General features: G+C 53.6%; 1 non-coding gene across 1 annotated transcript; it reads left to right on the top strand.

The window, feature by feature from the left end:
• The first annotated feature begins 596 nt into the window (after positions 1-596).
• On the top strand, positions 597-715 carry LOC126013012 (5S ribosomal RNA). Its single transcript, XR_007497350.1, has one exon. It is a non-coding gene; the product is annotated as a 5S ribosomal RNA (ribosomal RNA).
• The last annotated feature ends 4,648 nt before the right edge of the window (positions 716-5,363 follow it).

Below are 5,363 nucleotides of genomic sequence, written 5' to 3' on the forward strand. Positions count from 1 at the left end.
GCCTCTCCCTGTCCCCTCCACAGGTGCAATTATCTTCTCAGCCTCCTTGTAGGTCCATTTTCTCCACATTTCAGAGGAAACCTGCAGCCTAAAGAAGCCCAAAGCCTGATGAAGGTCTCAGGCTACTGGAGTGAGGAAGCCTGGACTGGGATCCCCATTAGGCTGGTCCAAGCCTCTCCTCTGTCTCCTGCACTCCAGGAGTCGTCCTAGCTCCAAAGTTATTGCTCAGGCCAGGAAGTGATGGAATCAGCCCAGTCCCTCCTGCTACCCTGTTTCTGTGTCAGGAAACTCCAGAGCTTGACTCAAGCTCAGGATCCTTCCTCGGGAGCTATTGCAGGCCATCCCGAGTACCTGCAGTGCTCACTGCTTGGTACTCTCTGTTCTTGACCATCAGCTGCCTCTGTCCTTAGCTCCGTGCACCCCTGATCCCCTGCTCCCTGTACTCGATCCCCACACCTTGCACTCCTGCTACCTGAATCCTACTCCTTGCACCCCGTGCCCTTACGCCCCTGCTCCCTGTACCCCCACTCTCAGAACTTGGAAGAACTCTAGCTCCTTCCTATCAACCTGCCTCTAAAAAAGATTGTGCATCTTATGTCTACGGCCATACCACTCTGAACGCGCCCGATCTCGTCTAATCTCGGAAGCTAAGCAGGGTCGGGCCTGGTTAGTACTTGGATGGGAGACCGCCTGGGAATACCGGGTGCTGTAGGCTTTAAAAAAAAAAAAAAAAAGATTGTGCTTCTCAGCACTCAGCCCAGGACTCAGTTCAGCACTAAGCCCAGGATTCAGGCTCAGCACTCAACCCAGAACTCAGCCCAGGACTCAGTTCAGGAATTCAGTCTCAGCACTTAGCCCATGACTCAGTCCAAACACTCAGCCCAGCACTCAGCCCAGGATTCAGTCCCAGCATTTAGCTCCAGCACCAGTTTCAGCACTCAGCCCAGCACTCAGTCCCAGCATTTAAACCCAGCACTGAGCATCAGGACTCAGATCAGCACCAGTTTCAGCACTCAGCCCAGCACTCAAACCCAGCACTCAGCCCCCACACTTAACTCAGTACCCAAACTAAACGTTCAGCCCCAACCCCACTCGATTTCATTTTTGTGGGGAGGCAGCTTGGCCCCTTGGTGTCCCTGCTCTGGCCTTGGCCACTGGCTCTTGGCATCTCAGCCCTCACCACAGCTGTCCATTTGCTTCAGAGTGTTAAAGACCCTGGCCAGGAGGACACCCTGACCCGCCACGCTGCATGCCTACGGGCTGGGAGCCGAGCGATGGACCGTACTGGACACAGCAGCCAGACTGAGTCACAGTTCTCCATGGGCTGCTCACAGTACTGGGCCATCAGTCGAGCCTTTGAGGTGTCCAGTCACCGGAAGGTTCCATCTAATATAACTGAAGCTGATCCCCGAAATAGCAACTCAAGGCCCCACCATGCTGGGGGCTCAGACGGTGGCTTCCTTGGACCCTAGGGTGGCCCTGGCACTTCTCACCCTGAGGACTCTCTTCTCCGTCACCCCTTCCACCAGTGGGGTTTTGGGAGCCTAGCCACATCCGGTGGTGCTCAGAGATCACTCTGCTCTGTGCTCAGCAATCACTCCTGCTGTGCTCATGGCCACATCTGGCAGTGCCAAGGGATCACTCCTTTGTGCTCAGGGATCACTCCTGCTCCGTGCTCATGGCCACACCCAGTGCTGCTCAGGGATCACTCCTACTTCCATGCTCAGGGTTAACTTTTTTTTTTTTTTTTTTTGGTTTTTTTGGGCCACACCCGTTAGATGCTCAGGGGTTACTCCTGGCTAGGCGCTCAGAAATTGCCCCTGGCTTGGGAGGACCATATGGGACGCCGGGGGATCGAACCGTGGTCCTTTCCTTGGCTAGCGCTTGCAAGGCAGACACCTTACCTCTAGCGCCACCTCGCCGGCCCCCAGGGATAACTTTTAAAGGCCCTGGGAAAACCCTCTATGGTGCCGGGGAATCTAACCCAGGCCAGCTTCATGCCAGCATTTAGCACCAAGTACCCTACCCACTCTCCTGTCCTGAGGTCAATGTCATTTTTATGTGTCATCCTCTGGGTTTCTGGAGCTTTCATCTCTACTGGTCAGAGAGGGCTGGTGACTCTCTTGAAGACACACAGCAAACAATCCATCTCAGGATGATCAGCTTTTTCCTAGAGTCCTTTCTGGGCTGTCCATTTGGATGAGCCCCAGCACGTAGGGACCCTCTTTCTATTCCCCTTTTCCCTGCCACAACTATTCAACAAAGGGTTTGTTTGATGTTATTATGGTCCTCCACTTTCAAAGGCATCGGTAAGGCCAGAGGAGCCTCGGGATTGGCTGGAGGAGCCTCAAAAATGGACGGGAGGAGTGTTATGATTGGCTGGAAGCCTGGATGGGCGGAGCCTCAGGATTGGCTAAGCTGGAGTCTCAGGATGGGTCTCAGGATGGGCTGGAGGAACAGCAAGAGGAGGAGCTTCAGGATTGGCTGGAAGCACCTCGGATGGAGGGAGGAGCCTCAGGATTGGCTGAAGGAGGTTTAGGATGGGCGGGAGGAATCTTATGATTGGCTGAAAGCGCCTAGGATGGGAGGAGCCTCAAAGTTGGCTGAAGGAGTTTTAGGATGGGAGGAAGGAGCTTCAGGATTGGCTGGAGGAGCCTCAGGATGGGCGGGAGGAGCATTATGATTGGCTAGAAACGCTGGATGGGAGGAGCCTTGGGGTTGACTGAAGGAGTTTCAGAATGGGCTAGAGGAGCTTCAGGGCACGCAGAAGGAGGTTGGTTCGAATCCCGGCATCCCATATGGTTCCCCCCAGCCTGCCAGGAGCCATTTCTGAGCGCACAGCCAGGAGTAACCCCTGAGCATCACCAGGTGTGACCCCAAAACCAAAACCAAAATAAAATAAAATAAAATAATTCTACAGGGGACTGGGGGGGTCACTTTTCAGGGAGACCATGGACAGCATCACTTTTTTGTAATGTTGGTCAGTGTCATTAACCAAATTGTCCTCACTAGGGTTTCATGCACCTGCTAGTGCAAGCCCGCACCCTCCACCCGACCAGCTCCTCCCACATGTCGAAGAGCCCCCCAACAAGGGCTTTGATGAGGTGGCATTGATGGACGGCGGGTGGGGGTCGTGAGCATCTTGCAGATGACAAGGGGATGCATAGATGCAAATGCATGTGAGACAGGAGGGAGGTGGCAGTGGCCTGGAGCTCCTCCTTGCAGCCAGGCCGGCCTGAGCTGGGCTTCCTTCCTTCCATGCCATGTTCCATTTCTCTTCTGCCCATCAGCCGGGCCTCCCCGGGGCCCCATCTCCAAGGCGGTTTTATGGAGGTTGTCAGTTCCCCGCGCCGCTCTCTGGCCTGATGTAGTTGTTAGGGACGGCTACAAGAAGAGACAAAACACCAGGCCAGGAGGCGGGGTGTGTGCTGGATCCCCCGGCAGCTGCTGCACCCGTGTAATCCCTCATTCCCGGTGTCACCCAGACCGACTCGGGGGCTCCTGGCATCACTTCCTATTTGGAGCTGCATCATCACGAGGATGCCTATTTGGAAACAATTAAAAATAAGCTGCCAGCATGGGGCTAATTTTTTTTTTATGTTGCTGGGACCGTGATGATCATATTAATCCTAGAGGAGAAGAGGAGGAGGTGGGGGTGGGTGGTGGGAGTCCTTGGAAATCATCAGGATCCAGGTGGCTGCCGGCTGCTGATTTTCAGCTGAGCAGAGATGCACCCCACAAGAGACTCAGTCAGCAGCCTGGGCCCCGGATCTCGGCTCCCCAATCCAGGGGTCAGACTGGTTGTGGAGGGCTGGGGGGCTGGAGAACTCCTCTCTGCCTCCGGGCCTGTGTGTTCAGTTCTCCTGTTCCAAACTCCCTGGATCCTGCTGCTTTAACGGATCCTTGATAAGTCTCTGACAGGTCTCTGATGAATCTCTGAAAGATCTCTGACAGGCCTCTGATGGATCTCTGAAAGATCTCTGATGGATCTCTGAGAGTTCTCTACAGACACTCTGCCCTCTCCCTGGGTGCCTGGGTTTTGTTCCCCTCATTCATTCCAACCCCTCACCCGCAGATAGAGCTCCAGTTCTGGCCTCAGGCTAGCTTCTCTGCCCCCCCCCCCCAATTCTGTCCTTCTCAGCTATGCAGTTTGGAGCTGTCCCTATTTTTGTCCTGTTCACTCTTGATAGGGTTAGACAGGACTTGGGGACACTTAGTATGGCCCTGGGCTACATGTGCATTTACCAAGTGCCGCCTGTGTTGTCCCAAAGGCCCTGATGTCCATTGTTGCTTTCATGAACCAACCGCACATGACTTAAGAGATAGATCATGTGATAGACCCGAAGGGAGAGTTTGACAGACTCGGTGAAGGAGACTTGAATTTCTATCCTCTTGTTGCTGGATATATCAACCAGACAAAAATGCAACTGAGGGCCAGAGAGAGCACAGAGGGGAGAACATTGACCTGGGTTTGATCCCCAGCATCCCATATGATTCCCAAAGCACTACCAGGAATGATCCCTGAACACTGTGGGATGTAACCTAGAAACAAAACAACCAATGCCCTCCTCCCCCCAATAAACAAATCTCCACCCAGGAATACTGGCTCGAAGAAAGAACTGGAGGGGCTGCATCTCACAGATAAATATAGGACCCTCACCCCCCAAAAGAGTTCACCTGTTTCTTCAGGACACACAGACACTCTCCAAGAGAGACCCAGGCTGGGTCACAAAGCAAATCTCCAGAAAACCAAAAAGAAATGGCATCAACTAACTTTTTAGACTATAATGCTCTGAAAAATGGAAACGAATCACCAACAGGAATAAATCCCAAACCCTCAAACAATTGGAAATCAAAACGAGAGACAGATGGGGCCTGAGTGATAGCACAGCAGTAGGGCGTTTGCCTTTCAAGCAGCTAATTCAGGATGGACCTCAGTTTGATCCCCGGCATCCCATATGGTCCCCCAAGCCAGGAGCCATTTCTGAGCACATAGCCAGGAGTAACCCCTGAGCAACAGAGTACAGGCATGTGTGAGGACCTGTGTTTGTTTTTTTTTTTTTTGGTTTTTGTGCCACACCCGGTCTGCTCAGAAATAGCTCCTGGCAGGCAAGGGGGACCATATGGGACACCGGGATTCGAACCAACCACCTTTGGTCCTGGATTGGCTGCTTGCAAGGCAAACACCGCTGTGCTATCTCTCCGGGCCCGAGGACCTGTGTTTGATCCCCAGTGTCCTGCCGTCCACACCCTGCTGTCCCCCAGCACCCAACAGAAGCAAATGCAGACTGTGCCTGCAGTTCTGATTTTGTGGCTCCCTTTGGCTCCACCTCACAGTGGTCAGTGTTCAGGGCACTGAACCA

This window comes from Suncus etruscus, chromosome 6 (genome assembly GCF_024139225.1).
Source record: "Suncus etruscus isolate mSunEtr1 chromosome 6, mSunEtr1.pri.cur, whole genome shotgun sequence".
NCBI lineage: Eukaryota > Metazoa > Chordata > Mammalia > Eulipotyphla > Soricidae > Suncus > Suncus etruscus.